The 26,116-nt window shown below is 37.7% G+C and overlaps 1 pseudogene; it reads left to right on the top strand.

Annotated features, from left to right (window-relative positions):
- Nucleotides 1-26,116, top strand: part of LOC144038807 (E3 ubiquitin-protein ligase TRIM39-like) — a 107,495-nt pseudogene that overhangs the window by 8,466 nt on the left and 72,913 nt on the right.

Here is a 26,116-nt window from a genome sequence, read left to right as displayed (position 1 = left end):
CCACTTACTGATCCTTTTAGCATATAGTGCTAATTGTTGGTCTTGGGCTCTTTCATATACCTCCAAATGTTCATAGATCTTGCTGAAACGTACAACCGGGGCTGCTTTGTTAAAAATATCTAGGGGGTGCTGTGAGTCTTTTTGTTTTTTTATCGCACACTACACTATAAAATATTGCTAATTTTGCCAGGCCAGGTGTGTGTACCAAGTTTCATGAGTTTTCGTGCATATTTAGGCCCTCAAAATCAGCGGTGCTTTCTTGGCGAACAGTGCATTGCCACGGCAACAAATATTTGTGAAAACTCACAAACTTTATGTTGTAACATCATGAACGCCTAAACACTTTTGTGAGCAAATATAAGGCAGTTATGTATTTATTTTGGGCAGTAGGTGGCGCTTAACCTTGCTCCGCAAGATGAATTCTCCTGGTATTTGTGAGTTCACAAACTCATGGACGGAATGGACGCTGCAATTAATTCTGTTCTCGCAGAATTACTCACCATTTCCTTGTTAAATGTTGAACAGCAAGGGGCACTTCGTGCATTTTTAGCTGGTAAAGATGCCCCCCACCCCCACACCCCTTCGACCAGAACAAATGCTTGGCCATGATTGGTCAAAACAAATGGGTACACGATGCCACATCGTCCAATCAGCTTGAAGTATTGTACAGAATGTCCCACCTTTCCCGAGCAAATCACAGGGGTGCTGTCCTAGATTGATATTGTGGAGAACTCCTTTGAGTGAATCACAATATCAATCTGGCTATTGCCAGGATAGGTGGCACTACCACTACAATGAAAAACGAGATTGATTGACCATTTTTGGATTCAAAATGAAAAAGTGAAGACCAGAGAAGTAAAATTAAAATCCTTTTACTCATGTAATATTTATAAGGATTATTGTGCTCTTCACACGCAGGCGAAGCTCTGCCTGCCCCAGCACGCATTCCTGCAGCGGCGCACTCACCAGCAGTGCAGCAAATCTCTGCTGCAAACATACCCAAATTCGTCTGTGCAGGAACCATCTGTCAACCCTAAGTTTGGAAGAAAAACATGTTGAAATACCACAGCGACCGATCCTCAGCTAACTTCAATCGCGCATCTTCACTCACCCATTCCCGAGAACCTGACACAATCCCCAGAGCCATCGGGCTGAAATCCAAAAAGAGATTGAAGGAATGCTAAGTCTACTTGAGTACCATCAGTCCAGATGAAGTCATCGTCCTGGAACACAAAGTCACATTTTGGGACTCTTGTCAATGGTTCATGAGCACGGTTATTCAAGTTCACAAAAACTAATGAAAAAAGTTAAATTAAAATTGAAAAAGCATTTTTGTTAACTTGAACTACTTCTTAGGTTTATAATTTAGTGCATTATAATTGTAGTAAAAATGTCCTTCGTCAGTGAAAATCATACATGAGCTTTGGGGCTTTTTACAAGACAAGGAAGGTCACACACTTGTTTGAGAATTTTATTTGACTTAATTAGACAGTGATCTTTTTTTTATCTTGCACTTGACAAATACTCCATACATTAAAAAAAAAAAAACTCCAAATAATGAAATAAATAAATAAAAACTGACAAACTTGCACTAAAAATTACCGGTAATCAAAAATAACTGAATTAAAAACTCCAAATGAAATAACATCTAAAGATAATAAAAAAATCTCAAACTATTATAAACTTGGTTGCATGAGTATTCGTTGGCCCGCTCTTGGCCAGCCAAGAGTTAGACATTGCAACATTTCATTTTTGAAAATGTCCCCATTTTTGAAGGAACTGACGAGGGCGTCATTTGTTGTAGTGCTTTTGGTCAAGTCTCGCCTGAAGTGTTGCTGATGAAGTACTGCCTCCACCCAGGAAAATACTGTACACTAGATGCTCGTTCAGACACAAGTAACCCCGCCCAGTAGTCATAATGGACATGAAAGCCATAGTAACTTTGTTGCAGCTGAGCAGCGCTTGTCCCGCAGAATGTTCCATTATTGACCTTTGAGGCCATTTTGACTTCATCAGCAACACTTCAGGCGAGACTTGACCAAAAGCACTACAACAAATGACGCCCTCGTCAGTTCCTTGCGTGGGTTTTGTCCAGGTTCTCAGGTTTCCTCCCACATTCCAAAGACATGCATGGCAGGTTAATTGAACACTGTAAATTGTCCATAGGTGTGATTGTGAGTGTGGATGGTTGTTCGTCTCTGTGTGCCTTGCGATTGGCTGGCAACTAACTAGTTCAGGGTGAACCCCGCCTACTGCCCGTAGCCAGCTGGGATAGGCTCCAGCGCCCCCCGCCACCCTTGTGAGGACAAGCGGTTAAGAAAATGTTGAATAGGGCTATGTATTACGAGATTTCGGCCAACAACCTCTTTTCCTCAGTCGCGCATTGAAGATGGGTCGTGGTTGGATCAACCAAAATGACAACAAACCAAAGCACACAGCCCGTATAATCAAGAAGTGGCTATATAAGAAGCATATCAAGGTTTTGGAGTGCCCTCGCCAGTCTCCAGACCTAAAACCAAAAGAAAATCTTTGGAGGGAGCTGAAACTCCGTGTTCCTTAGTGACAGACCCAACACTTGAAGAGATCGAGCGAAGATCTGTACATACGGAGGAGTGGGCTAAAATTCCTCCTGCATTGTGTGCAAACCTGTTAAAGAACAACAGGAAACGTTTGACCTCTATTATTGTGAACAAAGGCTTTTGTACCAAATAATAACCTTTATTTTCTCACATGTTTAAATACTTATTTCCAACGCTAACATACAGATTAGATCTCATACAATATGATATTCAGATTAAAAATATATATATTTTAGATATGAGGAAAATTTCAGACCCCCTCCATTGTTTCAAAGTGGGAGAACTTGCAAAATCGCAGGGTGTTCATATACTTATTTTCCTCACTATCCATCCATCCATTTTCTTAACCGCTTCTCCTCACAAGGGTGGCGGGGGGCACTGGAGCCTATCCCATCTGGCTACGGGCAGTAGGCGGGGTACACCCTGAACTAGTTGCCAGCCAATCGCATGGGACACAGAGACGAACAACCATCCACACTCACAATCACACCTATGGACAATTTGGAGTGTTCAATTAACCTGCCATGCATGTCTTTGGATTGTGGGAGGAAACCTGAGAACCTGGACAAAACCCACGCAAGGAACTGACGAGGGCGTCATTTGTTGTAGTGCTTTTGGTCAAGTCTCGCCTGAAGTGTTGCTGATGAAGTCAAAATGGCCTCAAAGGTCAACGGGGAGAACATGCAAACTCCACCCAGAAAGGCCGAAGCCTGGACTCGATCTCACGTCCTCTGCACTGGGAGGCGGACGTGTTAACCAGTCATCCACCGTGCCACTATTTTCCTCACTATATATATATATATATATATATATATATATATATATATATATATATATATATATATATATATATATATATATATATATATATATATATATATATATATATATATATATATATATATATATATATATATTAGAGCTGTCAAACGATTACATTTTCAAATCAGATTAATCACATCTTAGAATTTTTATTAATCGCTTAATTAAAAAGGCTTTTTATCAAAAAAAAAATGCCCGCCAAATTTAAGGAGCACCTGTTATGTGTTGTTTAATGATTTAATGCTGATGATTGATTGATTGAATGATTTAATTCATACATTTAATGAGGACGTCTTCAATATTCTTTGATCCACTGCACACACTCATCCTCCTGTTTTTCTAATCAGTTAATTACTTGCATAATTTAAAATTGAAAAAAAAAAAGACCCCAATAGTTAACACAACAAACAAATATTCTGAATATCATACGCAAACATTTATTAAATGTTTTACTTTAATGCATGTAGTTATGTTTATTGCTCAAACACAACCTGTGCTACCTTTAACGGAACGATACACTGTCGGCTACAGGATCATCTGCGGTCAAAATTAAAAGCGATTAATCTGTGTTGATACATGATTAATGGGATATTTTTTTCAGATTAATTAATTAGTTAACGCTTCAACTTTGACAGTAATAATATATATATATATATATATATATATATATAGATATATATATATGTACGGTATATACACACACATCCACATATATATTTGGTGCATCATTACTATTATATATATATTATTATTATAGTCCAAAAGGTTATTGAGTATTGTTTAGTCAGTACCAAATACTGCATATCGTGTATTGAGTACCTTGTGTCGAGTATCGTGTATCAAGTATTTGAGTACTGGTCAGCGTTTCACCTCAATTGCATCATGAAGTCCAATCCAGATGTTCTCGGCATCACCAACGTCAACAACCAGGCCAACAATGGTTAAGCCTTCCACGGAATTGCGGAAGGACGCCAGATTCCCACCGAGAATGTTGCAGACACTCTGATGGGAGAAAGGCGGAGTGAAAAAGTTGCCTAGACATGGCTGTCGACAAGATGTTTTGTATTCAGACTCTCAAGTTTTCAATCGCCAGATGTGGTGGAATCACCACTGTCCCAACCTCGGCATCGGCGAAGGTCCTCTGGTCATCTTGGTAGATGAAACAGCGACAGTCCAAGCGAGTCCAATCTTGAGGGCAGCTTTTGTCTGCAACACAATTGACTGTTGGACCAACAACAATTCCTTCTTTGCTTTGAAAAACTATAATTTGGCTACCAACCTTTTGCATGAATGATACTCTTCGACCACTGAGGAGGATGAGGAGGAGAAGAAGGAAAAAAGGCACATTGTTAAGATGCGGTTTCAGAACGCTATTCACAAGTACTTGTGGTGGCTGACCCTGACCACTACCTGAGGGCTGTCATGGAGAAACAATCATGCGTCCAACTTCCGGCAAGAGACTTTCGGTAAGAATTTTGCTATTTGTTTGTTTTGTGGGAATTTGTGATGTTGACGGTTGTATTAATCAGCAGAAGAAGTCAAATATGTGACTATGACTATGATTCTGACATCTACCTTTCTGGAATTCTGATAACGTGTATCCTGCTATTTGGATTTGGCAGTTTTCTGATGCATCGTAAAAGTTTTGCTGGAGAGCGGAAAACACTCAGACTCAGGGGACGAGTGAACTCAGTCTTCAGACAATGCGCAAATGGTTAGACTGTATGTTGCCGCTGGCCTTTTATTTTTATTTGTATGTCATTCTCCTAGCCTGCTACATTAAATGGAAGCGGGATTTAGATGTTTTCTCGAGACGTTAGGCAAATCTGATACACTTGAGCGTGATTGGACGGATTTTATGCAAAATCGCAAAATCGAATGTGATGTCATCATTTACACAATTGATTAATGATGTCATTGAACGGATTCGTGAAATAAGGCATCGGCCTTGTTCACTCCGGAGTCGTTATTTATTGCCACACTTTTTTTTTTAACTTGACTTTCACGCATGCACAAACGTAATGCACACTTTGCTTATTCATGCTTGTAGCTTTGTGTTTGCAGCCATTGCTCGTACAGACCTTTTGAAAGCTGCACGCCTCACAATTGTGACAAACAAGCAAGTTGCCGCGGAGCTGCTGACGGAACCAATTGGAAACAGCTATTCTTATAACAAGCTTTCTGTAGCTCCTCAGTGGAATTTGGCTTTTGATTTGAATCCTGAGATTAAAGTCAGAATTCTCACTTTAAAGTCAGTATTCTTAGAATAAAGTCAGAATCCATCCATCCATCCATTTTCTTAACCTGCCAAACTTTTTTTCTCTCTTCACTGGCTTTAACCTTTTCCGTACAATACAAACGTAAAAATAAAAGCAAATAGTCAAACTAACCAAAACAAGGAGAGAAAAAACTAACAAACCAAGAAGTAGTCACCAAAAATAAATAAGACAATTGTCTCAACACACCTAGTAATTGACCAATCCTACCTCATCCTCATATTGTTTGAAAATCCTATTTTCATACAGTATTTTAAACTGTCTCATATTTGTACGTTTCAACTCCCCAATAAATCTCTTCAGTAGCCTCACCCCCATACTTTTAAACAAAAACTTTTCCTTTTGCCAAACCTAGGTTCTTTGAAGTCAATGTCTGCATAGATCGTAACACTCATTATGGTTCTTAAACAACTGTTAAGTATTCAGTGGTAGTAAATTATATCTTGCTTTAAACATGATTTGTGCTTGAGAGACTAGCGAACAGGTTAGAGTGTCAGGCTAAGATGCCTTTGGAGAAAAAAAACAATGCAGTGCTAGGAAGAAAAAAAAACTGGGTGCAATTTTGGAACCAGCAGGGCTATTTTAGTATCAACCAGTATACAGATCAAACTCAACAGAATTACAAAAAAAATTGTTCCACAGTGTAATTGACAATCATAAATGCAAAAAAAAAAGTATTCACAGCTTTTCACTATTTGCAGTAATTTGAACAAATGTTCATAGAAATTTTAAATGAAGCCACCTGTCAAGCAACCCTCCTCACGTCCTGTCCTGTCAAGCCACCCACCTCTCATCCTGTCTGTCAAGCCACCCTCCTCTCATCCTGGCCTGTCATGGCGACCAGCCTCCTCTCGTCCTGTCCTGTCCTGGCGACCAGTCTTCTCACGTCCTGTCCAGTCAAGTCATGTCCAGTCCTCATCCACTCGCCTGTGTCTACATGTTTTAAGAAAGTTCCTCACATAGCTCTCCATTTCTGTCTCCCTGCTGTTTCTCCCCGCCTTTGGGTCCCCCCTCTCCCACGCACATCTTATCATGACAATTTTCATAATCTCATATAATGAGCATGAATTATTCACACTTTTAATAGCCAAATAGCAAAAATGAGTGAATTAACATTCATAAATTGCCATGATTTTTTCCCCCAAGAAAAAACTGAAAAATCGAGTGAATGATTGGGGGTTTTGGGAATAGCATGCAACATCTTCTCCCAAATACGTGAACAGGCAACCGGCCAGTGTCTCCGTTTACAAAAATCTGAACTTACGGCTCCGGTCCAGAGTCGGCAGTGGATGCACAGGAGGAAGATCCAACAAAGGGTATGTGCCATCTTCATATGGACACAACAAGCAGAACAAGTGAACACTTTCAACAATCCAGGGAGCTTTTGCAGTCTCAAAAGATAGGCGTACGTGATGTTACTACTCTTGCAGTTGTGAAGCTGGATGCGCAGGACGGCGGCGACCACGCCTTTTGTACCCAAGTTTGTCAACCTCAGAATGTCACGTTAATCATCTTTACAGTCGGCTATAGGTGGCAGGCAAATATATTGTCGGCGTCAGTTAACGCTGCGAGTTTTGTTTTTTTCATTCAAGGTCTCGCTCTTGTTCCGTTAGACTTGGGAACAACTGTAATTGAGCAGGTGCTAGCAGGGAAACCTGTTGGGCTGCACAAGCTTGCGCAACGACACGATTTGGCCGTAACGTCACGCTATGTTCACTCACATTTCGCACAATGATGGGCACTGATTGGATTGTGTGTATTTACGTTACTGTGTTGTTTTCATTTTAGTTTTAGTCATTGACGAAATTGTCAGACAATTTTAGTTATCGTTATGTTCTCAATGAATGGCTTCTATTTTAGTTTTCGTTTAATTTTCGTCTGAGAAATAATTTTCTTGACGAAAATTATGACAAAAGATTTTCGGTGACGGAATTATCACTGTTCCGCTGTTGTTCAGTTATTTAATAAGCATTTAATAAAATTTATATATACCTCCCCCACCCCTGTTTACAAATTTGGAGTGGATCGGTATCAGTAATGATCAGAGCATATAGTAACTTGTACTGCTCATCCTATTCAAGGACAAAGCTTGTATTCTGGTTAATTCGTCTTAATATTACATTCTCCATAAGACATCGTTTGCAAGAATTGTGACTGGATTCTTATTATGTAACACGAAAGAATACAAATTTTAGACCATAATACAATAACAGACCCAGAGGGCCGATACATTATTATTCAGGTGACTATATTTAATAAAATATATACATTTGGTAATTTATATGCCCCTAATAATGATGATCCGGCCTTTTTCCATGAATTTTTCTCTCAGCTGTTTGAGTTAGCAGCGAACTCTTCTATTATTATTGGAGGAGACTTTAACACAGTCTTAAATCCATTAATAGATTGTTCTAATAATACAACATGTATAAGGCGATTACAATCTACTAAAGTAATAGAGGAATATATGGATGATTTTGGCCTCGTCGACAGCTGGAAACTTAAAAACCCAAATAAGAAGGAATTTACCTTCTTTTCCGCTGTGCACCGGTCTCTTTCAAGAATTTCTTTTTTTCTTACAAATAACTCTTTTGCTGATAAAACTGTTACAAAAATACATCCTATTATTATTACCGACCATGCACCAATCTCCCTTACCCTACAAGTTGATTATACCTTTAAACCACCCCCGACATGGCGTTTTAACATCTCACTGCTAAACGACTCAGAGTTTGACAAAATTATAAGAAGAGAGTGGGCAGACTTTTTGGAAATAAATGACTCTCCAGACTTATCTCCATCTCTTCTCTGGGAAGCTGGGAAAGCGGTAATTAGAGGTAAAATTATATCATATTCATCTTATAAAAAGAAACAGGATCAAAAATTAGAAAAAAGACTTGGAAGATAAAATTGAACAACTGATGGATGAGTACGCAATAAACCCAAATATTCAAATAGGGACTGACTTACAAAATACAGTTTGATGATATGCTATCTAAAAAGACAGAGTTTATAATACAACAATTGAGATACAACAACTTTGAATGTAATAACAAATCAGGTAAATTTCTTGCAAACCAACTTCAACGCAATCGGGAAAAATCTCTTATAACGGCTATTAAAGGGACAACTGGTGAATGCACACAATCACCAGAAGAAATGAATCAAAGTTTTTATAACTATTATCGCAACCTATACTCAGAAACTAACAAGCCTAACCCTGAGCATATTGAGGCATTCCTCAGTAGCTTAAATATACCTCAGTTAACTACTGAATATAAAGATATGTTAGATGCGCCACTTACTATAAGCGAGCTGTACAGTGCTCGAGATAGGATGCCTAATGGCAGAGCACCTGGCCCGGATGGTTATCCGGCTATATTTTTTAAGCACTTCTGGTTAATGCTTGCTCCACTATTCTTAAGAGTAGTAACAAAAATTAAAACTAATGGTTACATACGCCCACACATGAATACAGCAGCAATTAAACTTTTATTAAAGCCAGAAAAAGACCCCACCCTTACATCAAGTTACCGTCTGATTTCACAAATTAACAGTGATATTAAAATGATCACTAAGGTTTTCGCATCTAGACTAGAAACAGTAATCTCGACAATCATTCATAGCGACCAAACAGGCTTTATTAAAGGTCGTCACTCTACTAATAATATTAGGAGGCTCTTTAACCTTATTAGCATGTCACTGCGGCATGATAAAAAGTCAGTTATTAGATCATTGGATGCAGAAAAAGCTTTCAACAAAGTTAACTGGTACTTCCTTTTTTCATGTTTTAAATAAATTTGGCTTTGGGAAGTCATTTATTCACTGGGTGTCAGTATTATATGATTCATCTAAAGCTACAATTACTACTAATGGGATTATATCTCAGAGTTTTGCTCTACAGAGAGGCACAAGACAGGGATGCCCACTGTCCCCTTTATTGTTTGCAATATTTATTGAGCCACTTGCATTAGCTATACTCCAGGAAAGAAGGATTCGAGGAATTCACTCTGGGGTAGCAGAATACAAAATTAATCTACAGTATATGCCGATGATATTTTACTTTATTTAGAAAAGCCTGCCATTTCGTTAGGGGAAGTATTTAACTTAATAACTAAATTCTCACATTTATCAGATTATTCTATTAACTGGACAAAATCAACACTACTACCTATTACAGAAAATTCATGGAACCCTGCAAGCCAGCACCCACACTACTCATTTCCTATAGGAAATTTAAAATACGTAGGCCTAAAAATCTCACCTAAATTAACTGATTTAATTCATTTAAACTTTACTCCACTTTTGGATAGCATTTATAGTGACTTGGAGCGCTAGAATAATCTTCCTATTTCTCTAATAGGACGAATAGCCACCATTAAAATGAAAGTTTTACCCAAAATAAACAATTTTTTCTCAATGATTCCATTTAAACCTACGGCTAACTGCTTCCAGTTGTTGGACTCGGCCGTTACAAAATTTTGCTGGAATAAAAAAAAAGCAAAGATTAGTCTATCTACTCTTCAGAAAAGTAAATCCAAAGGAGGTCTAGAGGCACCAAATTTTATGCACTACTATATAGCTAACCAGCTACAATATATCATTCTATGGGCACAACCCAACAGAGATACTAACTGTTGGCTGGAACTAGAACAGAAGGATTGCAATAACTTCAGACTTCTAGATTTACTCTTCATTACAACATCGATTAAGCGACACAATTGTTTTAAAAACCCAATGCCTGCCTGCCTGGTGGAAGGCACTAGAAATTTCAAAAGCCCAAGTGGAGCCCTGTGGGCTTTCTCCCCTATGGCATAACCCCGACTTTCAACTTAACAACCAATCGTTTTATTTAGGTTTGTGGGAGCAGAAAGGAATTACACATCTCCACCATCCTTTCTCAGATAATATGTTTATATCATATACATCCTTGCTCCAAAGATACAAAATAAAAAATGGATTTTTTTTTTACATTAACTGCAAGTTAAAAGTATAATAAAGAAACAAATTCCAACACTTCGGGGTATGCTCCAACCGCCTGATTTAGCTAAAGATATTACCAAGCTTTCTCCGACAACAAAAAAACTCTCAAAAATATACAAGTTACTTTCGTATACTGATAAAATGTCTTTACCCATCTCAAAATGGGAGACAGACTTGTCTATAGCTCCGGAATCTGACTTTTGGATTTAAGTTTGTGAAAACGTATTTAAAATGACAAAACACACAAATTTACAACTTATCCAATATAAAATTATTCATAGAACATACATTACTCAATATATGATGAAGAAAATGGGACTCTTAGACTCCGACATTTGTCTCCAGTGTTTACAAAACACTATAGACACTTATTTTCATGCTTTATGGTTATGCACTCCGGTTATGTATTTCTGAACTAAAGTCTTAGAAAAACTTTCCGCTATCTTGGACTATTTATCTCCAAACTTGTGTTTGCTAGGTTACCTAACAACAACTGACTTACCACGTAAACAATTTCAATCTACACTTGTAGCCCTTAATATCGCGAAAAAAAACTTTTCTTGTTAACTGGAAAAATAAACAAACTCTGAATATCGACCAATGGTCTAACCTCCTCATAAATCACATTTTAATGGAAAAAATATCTGCCTCAAATAAAAACGTGGCTGAGCGTGGGCGGCTCTGCCCCTCTGTTGGCTGCTGGGTGGCGGCTGCGTCTTGGCCATTCCCTGGGTCTCTTGGTGGGTGCTGTGCTGCGGTGCTCTCTCTGGTGTCCGGGGTAACGCAACTCTTGCAGTTGTGAAGCTGGATGCGCAGGACGGCGGCGACCACGCCTTTTGTACCCAAGTTTGTCAACCTCAGAATGTCACGTTAATCATCTTTACAGTCGGCTATAGGTGGCAGGCAAATATATTGTCGGCGTCAGTTAACGCTGCGAGTTTTGTTTTTTTCATTCAAGGTCTCACTCTTGTTCCGTTAGACTTGGGAACAACTGTAATTGAGCAGGTGCTAGCAGGGAAACCTGTTGGGCTGCACAAGCTTGAGCAACGACACGATTTGGCCGTAACGTCACGCTATGTTCACTCACATTTCGCACAATGATGGGCACTGATTGGATTGTGTGTATTTACGTTACTGTGTTGTTTTCATTTTAGTTTTAGTCATTGACGAAATTGTCAGACAATTTTAGTTATCGTTATGTTCTCAATGAATGGCTTCTATTTTAGTTTTCGTTTAATTTTCGTCTGAGAAATAATTTTCTTGACGAAAAATATGACAAAAGATTTTCGGTGACGGAATTATCACTGTTCCGCTGTTGTTCAGTTATTTAATAAGCATTTAATAAAATTTATATATATCTCCCCCACCCCTGTTTACAAATTTGGAGTGGATCGGTATCAGTAATGATCAGAGCATATAGTAACTTGTACTGCTCATCCTATTCAAGGACAAAGCTTGTATTCTGGTTAATTCGTCTTAATATTACATTCTCCATAAGACATCGTTTGCAGGAATTGTGACTGGATTCTTATTATGTAACACGAAAGAATACAAATTTTAGACCATAATACAATAACAGACCCAGAGGGCCGATACATTATTATTCAGGTGACTATATTTAATAAAATATATACATTTGGTAATTTATATGCCCCTAATAATGATGATCCGGCCTTTTTCCATGAATTTTTCTCTCAGCTGTTTGAGTTAGCAGCGAACTCTTCTATTATTATTGGAGGAGACTTTAACACAGTCTTAAATCCATTAATAGATTGTTCTAATAATACAACATGTATAAGGCGATTACAATCTACTAAAGTAATAGAGGAATATATGGATGATTTTGGCCTCGTCGACAGCTGGAAACTTAAAAACCCAAATAAGAAGGAATTTACCTTCTTTTCCGCTGTGCACCGGTCTCTTTCAAGAATTTCTTTTTTTCTTACAAATAACTCTTTTGCTGATAAAACTGTTACAAAAATACATCCTATTATTATTAGCGACCATGCACCAATCTCCCTTACCCTACAAGTTGATTATACCTTTAAACCACCCCCGACATGGCGTTTTAATATCTCACTGCTAAACGACGCAGAGTTTAACAAAATTATAAGAAGAGAGTGGGCAGACTTTTTGGAAATAAATGACTCTCCAGACTTATCTCCATCTCTTCTCTGGGAAGCTGGGAAAGCGGTAATTAGAGGTAAAATTATATCATATTCATCTTATAAAAAGAAACAGGATCAAAAATTAGAAAAAGACTTGGAAGATAAAATTGAACAACTGATGGATGAGTACGCAATAAACCCAAATATTCAAATAGGGACAGACTTACAAAATACAGTTAAGACGATATGCTATCTAAAAAGACAGAGTTTATAATACAACAATTGAGATACAACAACTTTGAATGTAATAACAAATCAGGTAAATTTCTTGCAAACCAACTTCAACACAATCGGGAAAAATCACTTATAACGGCTATTAAAGGGACAACTGGTGAATGTACACAATCACTAGAAGAAATGAATCAAAGTTTTTATAACTATTATCGCAACCTATACTCAGAAACTAACAAGCCTAACCCTGAGCATATTGAGGCATTCCTCAGTAGCTTAAATATACCTCAGTTAACTACTGAATATAAAGATATGTTAGATGCGCCACTTACTATAAACGAGCTGTACAGTGCTCGAGATAGGATGCCTAATGGCAGAGCACCTGGCCCGGATGGTTATCCGGCTATATTTTTTAAGCACTTCTGGTTAATGCTTGCTCCACTATTCTTAAGAGTAGTAACAAAAATTAAAACTAATGGTTACATACGCCCACACATGAATACAGCAGCAATTAAACTTTTATTAAAGCCAGAAAAAGACCCCACCCTTACATCAAGTTACCGTCTGATTTCACTAATTAACAGTGATATTAAAATTATCACTAAGGTTTTCGCATCTAGACTAGAAACAGTAAACTCGACAATCATTCATAGCGACCAAACAGGCTTTATTAAAGGTCGTCACTCTACTAATAATATTAGGAGGCTCTTTAACCTTATTAGCATGTCACTGCGGCATGATAAAAAGTCAGTTATTAGATCATTGGATGCAGAAAAAGCTTTCATTAAAGTTAACTGGTCCTTCCTTTTTTCATGTTTTAAATAAATTTGGCTTTGGGAAGTCATTTATTCACTGGGTGTCAGTATTATATGATTCATCTAAAGCTACAATTACTACTAATGGGATTATATCTCAGAGTTTTGCTCTACAGAGAGGCACAAGACAGGGATGCCCACTGTCCCCTTTATTGTTTGCAATATTTATTGAGCCACTTGCATTAGCTATACTCCAGGAAAGAAGGATTCGAGGAATTCACTCTGGGGTAGCAGAACACAAAATTAATCTACAGTATATGCCGATGATATTTTACTTTATTTAGAAAAGCCTGCCATTTCGTTAGGGGAAGTATTTAACTTAATAACTAAATTCTCACATTTATCAGATTATTCTATTAACTGGACAAAATCAACACTACTACCTATTACAGAAAATTCATGGAACCCTGCAAGCCAGCACCCACACTACTCATTTCCTATAGGAAATTTAAAATACGTAGGCCTAAAAATCTCACCTAAATTAACTGATTTAATTCATTTAAACTTTACTCCACTTCTGGATAGCATTTATAGTGACTTGGAGCGCTAGAATAATCTTCCTATTTCTCTAATAGGACGAATAGCCACCATTAAAATGAAAGTTTTACCCAAAATAAACAATTTTTTCTCAATGATTCCATTTAAACCTACGGCTAACTGGTTCCAGTTGTTGGACTCGGCCGTTACAAAATTTTGCTGGAATAAAAAAAAAGCAAAGATTAGTCTATCTACTCTTCAGAAAAGTAAATCCAAAGGAGGTCTAGAGGCACCAAATTTTATGCACTACTATATAGCTAACCAGCTACAATATATCATTCTATGGGCACAACCCAACAGAGATACTAACTGTTGGCTGGAACTAGAACAGAAGGATTGCAATAACTTCAGACTTCTAGATTTACTCTTCATTACAACATCGATTAAGCGACACAATTGTTTTAAAAACCCAATGCCTGCCTGCCTGGTGGAAGGCACTAGAAATTTCAAAAGCCCAAGTGGAGCCCTGTGGGCTTTCTCCCCTATGGCATAACCCCGACTTTCAACTTAACAACCAATCGTTTTATTTAGGTTTGTGGGAGCAGAAAGGAATTACACATCTCCACCATCTTTTCTCAGATAATATGTTTGTATCATATACATCCTTGTTCCAAAGATACAAAATAAAAAATGGATTTTTTTTTACATTAACTGCAAGTTAAAAGTATAATAAAGAAACAAATTCCAACACTTCGGGGTATGCTCCAACCGCCTGATTTAGCTAAAGATATTACCAAGCTTTCTCCGACAACAAAAAAACTCTCAAAAATATACAAGTTACTTTCGTATACTGATAAAATGTCTTTACTCATCTCAAAATGGGAGACAGACTTGTCTATAGCTCCGGAATCTGACTTTTGGATTCAAGTTTGTGAAAACGTATTTAAAATGACAAAACACACAATTTACAACTTATCCAATATAAAATTATTCATAGAACATACATTACTCAATATATGATGAAGAAAATGGGACTCTTAGACTCCGACATTTGTCTCCAGTGTTTACAAAACACTATAGACACTTATTTTCATGCTTTATGGTTATGCACTCCGGTTATGTATTTCTGAACTAAAGTCTTAGAAAAACTTTCCGCTATCTTGGACTATTTATCTCCAAACTTGTGTTTGCTAGGTTACCTAACAACAACTGACTTACCACATAAACAATTTCAATCTACACTTGTAGCCCTTAATATCGCAAAAAAACCTTTTCTTGTTAACTGGAAAAATAAACAAACTCTGAATATCGACCAATGGTCTAACCTCCTCATAAATCACATTTTAATGGAAAAAATATCTGCCTCAAATAAAAACGTGGCTGAGCGTGGGCGGCTCTGCTCCTCTGTTGGCTGCTGGGTGGCGGCTGCGTCTTGGCCATTCCCTGGGTCTCTTGGTGGGTGGTGTGCTGCGGTGCTCTCTCTGGTGTCCGGGGTAACGCAACTCTTGCAGTTGTGAAGCTGGATGCGCAGGACGGCGGCGACCACGCCTTTTGTACCCAAGTTTGTCAACCTCAGAATGTCACGTTAATCATCTTTACAGTCGGCTATAGGTGGCAGGCAAATATATTGTCGGCGTCAGTTAACGCTGCGAGTTTTGTTTTTTTCATTCAAGGTCTCGCTCTTGTTCCGTTAGACTTGGGAACAACTGTAATTGAGCAGGTGCTAGCAGGGAAACCTGTTGGGCTGCACAAGCTTGAGCAACGACAAGATTTGGCCGTAACGTCACGCTATGTTCACTCACATTTCGCACAATGATGGGCACTGATTGGATTGTGTGTATTTACGTTACTGTGTTGTTTTCATTTTAGTTTTAGTCATTGACGAAATTGTCAGACAATTTTAGTTATCGTTATGTTCTCAATGAATGGCTTCTATTTTAGTTTTCGTTTAATTTTCGTCTGAGAAATAATTTTCTTGACGAAAAATATGACAAAAGATTTTCGGTGACGGAATTATCACTGTTCCGCTGTTGTTCAGTTATTTAATAAGCATTTAATAAAATTTATATATATCTCCCCCACCCCTGTTTACAAATTTGGAGTGGATCGGTATCAGTAATGATCAGAGCATATAGTAACTTGTACTGCTCATCCTATTCAAGGACAAAGCTTGTATTCTGGTTAATTCGTCTTAATATTACATTCTCCATAAGACATAGTTTGCAAGAATTGTGACTGGATTCTTATTATGTAACACGAAAGAATACAAATTTTAGACCATAATACAATAACAGACCCAGAGGGCCGATACATTATTATTCAGGTGACTATATTTAATAAAATATATACATTTGGTAATTTATATGCCCCTAATAATGATGATCCGGCCTTTTTCCATGAATTTTTCTCTCAGCTGTTTGAGTTAGCAGCGAACTCTTCTATTATTATTGGAGGAGACTTTAACACAGTCTTAAATCCATTAATAGATTGTTCTAATAATACAACATGTATAAGGCGATTACAATCTACTAAAGTAATAGAGGAATATATGGATGATTTTGGCCTCGTCGACAGCTGGAAACTTAAAAACCCAAATAAGAAGGAATTTACCTTCTTTTCCGCTGTGCACCGGTCTCTTTCAAGAATTTCTTTTTTTCTTACAAATAACTCTTTTGCTGATAAAACTGTTACAAAAATACATCCTATTATTATTAGCGACCATGCACCAATCTCCCTTACCCTACAAGTTGATTATACCTTTAAACCACCCCCGACATGGCGTTTTAACATCTCACTGCTAAACGACGCAGAGTTTGACAAAATTATAAGAAGAGAGTGGGCAGACTTTTTGGAAATAAATGACTCTCCAGACTTATCTCCATCTCTTCTCTGGGAAGCTGGGAAAGCGGTAATTAGAGGTAAAATTATATGATATTCATCTTATAAAAAGAAACAGGATCAAAAATTAGAAAAAGACTTGGAAGATAAAATTGAACAACTGATGGATGAGTACGCAATAAACCCAAATATTCAAATAGGGACTGACTTACAAAATACAGTTTGACGTTATGCTATCTAAAAAGACAGAGTTTATAATACAACAATTGAGATACAACAACTTTGAATGTAATAACAAATCAGGTAAATTTCTTGCAAACCAACTTCAACGCAATTGGGAAAAATCTCTTATAACGGCTATTAAAGGGACAACTGGTGAATGCACACAATCACCAGAAGAAATGAATCAAAGTTTTTATAACTATTATCGCAACCTATACTCAGAAACTAACAAGCCTAACCCTGAGCATATTGAGGCATTCCTCAGTAGCTTAAATATACCTCAGTTAACTACTGAATATAAAGATATGTTAGATGCGCCACTTACTATAAGCGAGCTGTACAGTGCTCGAGATAGGATGCCTAATGGCAGAGCACCTGGCCCGGATGGTTATCCGGCTATATTTTTTAAGCACTTCTGGTTAATGCTTGCTCCACTATTCTTAATAGTAGTAACAAAAATTAAAACTAATGGTTACATACGCTGAAGGAATATTAAATTACTATATTAAGTGTAATCTTTGCGTGTCCAAATAATTGTATTCAGGATCTGATGAAGAAGTTTTCTTGCAAGAATTTATTTAGAGGCCTCTAAAGACACAGTCAGGACATCACATCAGAATGCAACGTGATGATCCCAAGTGTGTGACAATTTACAAAACATCGACTCATTTATACTCAAAAGATAAAAGGTTCCTCCTCCCGGCTCTTGATTGAACAAAGGTCAGACATGTCATCTCCTAGATTGAACAAAGGTGTAAGGTTGATGGTAAACAGACATCTTTATACAGTTCCCCTTCTTGATTGGGGGAACAGAAGTAATCAAAATCTGACCCCAGACCTTCAGTCCCTAAATGACAAGAGACTCTGACACATCATGCACATTGCCCCTCCAACAGTATTGAGGGTACGAAGATCAAATAAAGTTCACAAAATCACCATCCCACTGTATTCTTTTTAAACACTCATGATTATATCACATTGATATGCCTATAAGTAAATTCAAAAACAGTAAAACATCAAATTGAAAATATTAAATGTCTTCAACGCCCAGACATGAATACAGCAGCAATTAAACTTTTATTAAAGCCAGAAAAAGACCCCACCCTTACATCAAGTTACCGTCTGATTTCACTAATTAACAGTGATATTAAAATTATCACTAAGGTTTTCGCATCTAGACTAGAAACAGTAATCTCGACAATCATTCATAGCGACCAAACAGGCTTTATTAAAGGTCGTCACTCTACTAATAATATTAGGAGGCTCTTTAACCTTATTAGCATGTCACTGCGGCATGATAAAAAGTCAGTTATTAGATCATTGGATGCAGAAAAAGCTTTCAACAAAGTTAACTGGTCCTTCCTTTTTTCATGTTTTAAATAAATTTGGCTTTGGGAAGTCATTTATTCACTGGGTGTCAGTATTATATGATTCACCTAAAGCTACAATTACTACTAATGGGATTATATCTCAGAGTTTTGCTCTACAGAGAGGCACAAGACAGGGATGCCCACTGTCCCCTTTATTGTTTGCAATATTTATCGAGCCACTTGCATTAGCTATACTCCAGGAAAGAAGGATTCGAGGAATTCACTCTGGGGTAGCAGAACACAAAATTAATCTACAGTATATGCCGATGATATTTTACTTTATTTAGAAAATCCTGCCATTTCGTTAGGGGAAGTATTTAACTTAATAACTAAATTCTCACATTTATCAGATTATTCTATTAACTGGACAAAATCAACACTACTACCTATTACAGAAAATTCATGGAACCCTGCAAGCCAGCACCCACACTACTCATCTCCTATAGGAAATTTAAAATACGTAGGCCTAAAAATCTCATTTAAATTAACTGATTTAATTCATTTAAACTTTACTCCACTTCTGGATAGCATTTATAGTGACTTGGAGCGCTAGAATAATCTTCCTATTTCTCTAATAGGACAAATAGCCACCATTAAAATGAAAGTTTTACCCAAAATAAACTATTTTTTCTCAATGATTCCATTTAAACCTACGGCTAACTGCTTCCAGTTGTTGGACTCGGCCGTTACAAAATTTTGCTGGAATAAAAAAAAAGCAAAGATTAGTCTATCTACTCTTCAGAAAAGTAAATCCAAAGGAGGTTTAGAGGCACCAAATTTTATGCACTACTATATAGCTAACCAGCTACAATATATCATTCTATGGGCACAACCCAACAGAGATACTAACTGTTGGCTGGAACTAGAACAGAAGGATTGCAATAACTTCAGACTTCTAGATTTACTCTTCATTACAACATCGATTAAGCGACACAATTGTTTTAAAAACCCAATGCCTGCCTGCCTGGTGGAAGGCACTAGAAATTTCAAAAGCCCAAGTGGAGCCCTGTGGGCTTTCTCCCCTATGGCATAACCCCGACTTTCAACTTAACAACCAATCGTTTTATTTAGGTTTGTGGGAGCAGAAAGGAATTACACATCTCCACCATCCTTTCTCAGATAATATGTTTATATCATATACATCCTTGCTCCAAAGATACAAAATAAAAAATGGATTTTTTTTTACATTAACTGCAAGTTAAAAGTATAATAAAGAAACAAATTCCAACACTTCGGGGTATGCTCCAACCGCCTGATTTAGCTAAAGATATTACCAAGCTTTCTCTGACAACAAAAAAAATCTCAAAAATATACAAGTTACTTTCGTATACTGATAAAATGTCTTTACCCATCTCAAAATGGGAGACAGACTTGTCTATAGCTCCGGAATCTGACTTTTGGATTCAAGTTTGTGAAAACGTATTTAAAATGACAAAACACACAAATTTACAACTTATCCAATATAAAATTATTCATAGAACATACATTACTCAATATATGATGAAGAAAATGGGACTCTCAGACTCCGACATTTGTCTCCAGTGTTTACAAAACACTACAGACACTTATTTTCATGGTTTATGGTTATGCACTCCGGTTATGTATTTCTGGACTAAAGTCTTAGAAAAACTTTCCGCTATCTTGGACTATTTATCTCCAAACTTGTGTTTGCTAGGTTACCTAACAACAACTGACTTACCACGTAAACAATTTCAATCTACACTTGTAGCCCTTAATATCGCGAAAAAAAACTTTTCTTGTTAACTGGAAAAATAAACAAACTCTGAATATCGACCAATGGTCTAACCTCCTCATAAATCACATTTTAATGGAAAAAATATCTGCCTCAAATAAAAACGTGGCTGAGCGTGGGCGGCTCTGCCCCTCTGTTGGCTGCTGGGTGGCGGCTGCGTCTTGGCCATTCCCTGGGTCTCTTGGTGGGTGCTGTGCTGCGGTGCTCTCTCTGGTGTCCGGGGTAACGCCGCCCCGGCGCGGTCCGTCGCTCCGGGCCCGGCGATGCGGTTCGGGGCCTGTGGGCCTCCGGGGTGCCCCATGGCTCCCTCTCCCCTCCCCCATCCTCCCCCTTGCTGCCCATTTCTGTCCCTTCTCCTTCATCACCCTTCCTCCTCCCCTCCCCCTCTCTCAGCGGCCCTGGGGGGGAGCGGGGGCTGTGGGCCGGTGGGGTGCCTGGCGGGACTTGCCGTGCCCCGTCCTGCTGCGTTGGGTTGGGGGCGCGGGCCGTGTTGGGGTGGAGGTAGCCTGTGGGGCCCTGGGGGGTTGTGCTTGCTCTGTCCTGGCCGGGGTCGACGGCTCCCCTCTTTGGTGGAGGTTTTCATGCATGCCAGATCCACCACACGAGCATCTATCGAAATTCAGACACAATCTGCTTCTTCCTCTGGTCGTTGAATCTGAGTCTCTTCTTTGGTCTCTTGAGGTCTCCCTAATTTGTTGGAATTTAGATATTTCTGGGGTTGGTGAAAGACTCTGGTTGGTAACCCGGTGGGTAGTAGGTAATGTCTGGTCGGTGCTGGATTTCACTTTCCTTTCTTTTCTTTGATCCTTCCTCCGGTCTCCTGACGACCTCACGACTCTAGCTGGATTCTGAAGTATTCGGTTTAAGTGAACGGTATGGGATTTTTAATAGGTTTTAGGTGACCTAATGAGTACACACTCACACGCACTCACACATGCACAAACACACGCACATGCATATACTCACCCACATACAAAATAAAAATAAATAAAAATAAAAATAGAAAAATAAATTCAACAAAAAAAAGAGAGCAATGATGATGACATGTCAAATCGGTAAAATTACCGAATGAACAATACTGAGCTCTCTATAGAAAAAATAGGGATAAAAACTGGTTGGAGTGTAACTCATGAATAAATTTGGGACCATCTTGCTCTACCAACTGTTTATAAAACCGCAAAAACACATTTGTACCAATCAGCAGTGGGATTTTACTGTTAAAGTGACATTCAGGAACTATGAGTGCTAGTACAAACTCAATTGTCATATGCTGAGGGAATGTAATGTGTGTTTGAATGTAACGAATTGGCTGTAGATTAATAACTGGCAAAAAAATAGTTATCAGCTAATTCTTGTAAAATCTCATTAAATTACTGTAAAAATCTATTTAAGTATATTACTGTATTTTCTTACAAGTACTTACTGTGTATAAATTACAGTTACCTACTGTATTTCTTTGTTGTTGAAGAAAACAGCAATTCACTGAATCTAGTTTACAACTGTTTCTTGTACTATATTCTAATGTACATGAATTTACTGACAATTAAATTTGCCAGTAAATTGCTGTAAATAAATAACACAGTATGTCGTTGTAAAATCCATCCATCCATTTACTTAACCTCTTATTCTTCATAAGGGTGCTGGAGCCTATTCCAACTGGCTTCAGGCAGTAGATACACCCTAAACTGGTTGCCAGCTAATTGCAGGGCACACACAGATAAATAACCATCCACACCCACAACCACACCTAGGAGCAATTCAGAGCACTCAATTAACCTTCCATGTATGTCTTTGGAATGTAGGAGAAAACCCACACAGGCACGGCGAGAATATGCAAACTCCACAACGGAATGCTGAAGCCCGGACTCAATCTCACGTCCTCAACACTGGGAGGCGGACGCGCTAACCAGTCACCACTGTGCCACCCTCATTGTAAAATGTTTTCATAATAAAGGTTGGCGTCACTAAAAGTTTGCATCTGGTTGTCTTTTTGACAGCAAAATGTGACCAGCTCTGGAAAAGAGTCCAAAAAAATAAACTTAAGATTTTCATGTTTTTTAATCCTACACTTAATTCCCTTGAAAATTATGAAAATTTAATTCCAAGAGCAGGTAAGGAAATCATTCAAGATTTCAACCCTTTAAAATTTTGGGACGTTTAACCTCTCAACAGATGAAATCAACTTCAAGGTGCCTAGAAGGATCTTTGCTGGAACAAGTTAAACATGAGTAACCTTTGCGGCTACCTTTGTACAGGTAAAGTGCATTGGCAAGGAATCGAACCCGGGCCCTCGCATTGCAAGCGAGTATTCTACCACTGAACAACCATGCTTTCGTCTCAATAGGCTTCTCTCAAGGCAAAGCATTTTTTACAGGACAGGAATGTATAGTCACGGCAGTGTACAGGTATGTATTGTCATAATGATAGTGTGTGTGTGTGGGGGGGGGGGGGGGGGTGTCAAAAAAGGATAACACAGTGTGATCATGCTGTGGTAACAAAACTTGGTGATATAGTTGATGTTACATTGAGATAACGAATTTGAACATTTTAAGATTAAGTTGCTGCTGCCTCTGATACATTGCAATATAAACACTTAGTGATAACCATCCATTCCGATTACAAACTAAAATGATTTCAATTACTTATTAGAACAGATTTGAGACTAACCTGCTGGCTGATTCATCAATGGTAAGATGCATTAGCCAGGAATTGAACCCAGGCATCTCGTATGACAAGCAAGAATTCTACCACTGAACAACCAAGGCATCACACTGCTTTCCCAAAAAGCTGTAGACCTCCACCAAGGCAAAACATTTTCAAGGAACCTGCGATTTATCATTTTGGAATGTTTCAGCAACTTGTGCATTGCTATAATGATACATTCTGATACCGATAGAGCGCAATAACAACACTGCCATAACAATTCAGAACAATCCAATACAGTAGTGAACTATAACCATGCCCAACACATAACATAAGCAGGGTCAAGTCAAAGTAAATACCTAGGTACTCAAAGGGATACGCAAAATTTAAAAATAAATTTAAAAAGCAGCATCCATGAAAAAATACTTTAAAAAAATTACATTATGTAAATATTTCAGGAAAATCAAAGTTAATAAAATAAAATGTATATTCAGTAGGCTATTCAATTTCATTGTCCTAAAATCACAGTCTTCTTAAACCAGAATGGTTTGACCCAACTGTCATATGCCATCTAGGATCACCTGTCAATTGTTTGAAAATTTGATCTAAAATAAATGATTGATTTTTTTAGAACAAATCTTTCCTATGATCCCAAAGTAGGACTTTAAATGATGATAATAATTAATTAATTAATTTTTTGTTTTGTTTTGTTTGTTCGTTTGTTTTTCCAACCAAAAACGTTTTTCACTGGTTAGGGCGTACTTGGCTGAAAAAATCTTTCACAGGGCGTACATCACTGAAAGAAGGTTCAGAACCACTGCACTAGATAATGCTATTGCTTTTTTCTTTGCTTTTTTTTTCTCCAGGAAAAAAAAAAAGATAATGCTATTGCTTTGTAGTTGTTGTTTTTTTGTTTTTGCGCGTCTCATTACTGTTTGTTTTATTCTCATGAAAACTAAATTATTGTCAAATACGAGTTTACCATCATATAACGTTTATCCTTGTGAAATTGCTTAACTACTTTAGAGCTGCAACTACTAATTAACCGACAACTAATCAATTATTAAAGAACAGATCATTATTTTTTATAATCAATCAATTATGTAGATTATTTAAAAAATTAAAAAATGTACCCAAGTGTTAAGAATGTCAGCTTCTTAACACTATTCTCTGATTTCTGTAGTCTACGTGAAAGCAAGCTGATCCTTTGTATTGAATCAAAATAAAACATTTGGTTGTTTTTTGGAAAACAAGGATCAACATTTTATTTCATTTTTTCTTATATATTACAGACCAAATTAGGAACTGAATCACAATTAAGTTTTTAGCAATTTATACACCAGGGGTGGGAAAAAACGGTCCTTGAGGGCCGGATTCCTGCAGGTTTTTGGGGTTTCCCTCCTCCAACACAGCTGATTCCAATGAACAGGATCATTATCAGGCTTCTGCAGAGCTTGCTAGTGAGCTGATCATATGAATCATCTGTTTTGGAGAAGGAAAACATCCAAAATCCTTGGCCCTCAAGAACCAAATTTACCCACCCCTGTTCTACACGGTCAAACTGAAAAAATGTTCTGTGTTTTCTGGATCTGATTCATCGATTAATTGGTTATTAAAATAACTATACATCTTATAAAATAATGTTGGTTCATTCCTGCCTTATTCTTACATCCAATGTGTTTGAGCACAATTAATTCCCTGGATTGTGGCTAAAAAATATATACATTTTCTTTTTTTAAATCAATGTGGCATTAGTGCTTCCTCTAAACACAAAAGTGAACTTTTTTTTCTTCTAGCAAGCAGCTGATTGGGTGGGCGGCTGCGACCTATAGCAGGTCTTTTAAGAGCTGAAACTCAGCAAGGAACAATTTTGTTACAAGATTTTCATGGAATTTCATAAACGATATTACTGTATATTTATAGTGTCTTTCGGGTGCATGAGTTGTCTGAGTTTTTAGTGTGGTTTTACTAGTGTATAGACTATTTAATGTTTTCTCATAATTTGTTGTACAGCTTCTGTTATTCCTGGCTCTGACGTATAGAAGTGTTATTATGTCCTAGTTTTCGGTTTTGGTCTGTTATTTGTTTTCCTTTCTTTTATGAATGCGCGTCGTCTTCACTTTCTCACACTTTTTCGCAGCTGCCGTCACAAGCACTGGGCACTACATTAGGTACACCGCACCAATTTAGGCAGCAATAAGTTGAATAAAAAATAAGGTATTGAAATTTAGGGCAAATTTAATTGAGTCATTCGTGGCCTGGTGTCATCATTGTTTCAAAATATTCTCTTTGGTGATTTAAAAAAATATATTTTTGCGTGTGGTGAGGTGAGATTGTTTTTGTTGAATGTGATTTATTGCTTCATTTGCACTTAAAGAAAAAATAATATACACATATTTTCTCTCAAATGTATTTCTTCTACATTCACTCTGTATTTTAATTATTATTTTTTTTAATTTAAATTTTTATTTTTTTTTCTGGAGAGCTCAGTATTGTTCATTCTGTAATTTTACCGATTTGACATGTCATCATCATTGCTCTCTTTTCTTTTCTTTTTTTTGTGTGTGGTTGAGTGTACACACGCGACAGAAGCTGTGACTACACGGCAGAATGACAGGATCTTTAAAGACGTCCAAGCAGGACGGACATTGTTGATCGTCCTCAATTCTTCTAGCTATGTTTTTTTGTGAAGAAAGCGACTCAGTTGTGAGAACTGTGTCTTCTGCAGTCGCGAATGAAAAAGGGATTGAAAGGAAATAGCACCGTATAATTTTAGAAGTAAAACTGCTTGTTGGAACCTTTTTAGGTTCCCCAGCTTGTCCTTATAGGAGAACCCTTTTTGGGTTCCTGTTAGAACTGTTTATGAAGGTTCCACCTGGAACCCTTCCAAAGGGTTCTACCGAGAACATAATGGGTAATACCCAGAACCATCTGTGAAAGGTTCCACCCAGAACCCTGTATGAGAGGTTCAACAAAGAACCCTTTAAGGGTTTCGTCTA

The sequence above is a fragment of the Vanacampus margaritifer genome, chromosome 18, assembly GCF_051991255.1.
Source record: "Vanacampus margaritifer isolate UIUO_Vmar chromosome 18, RoL_Vmar_1.0, whole genome shotgun sequence".
NCBI classification, from domain to species: domain Eukaryota; kingdom Metazoa; phylum Chordata; class Actinopteri; order Syngnathiformes; family Syngnathidae; genus Vanacampus; species Vanacampus margaritifer.
The sequence above is the reverse complement of the archived record's forward strand: the minus strand, read 5'-3'. Positions and strand labels throughout refer to the sequence as shown.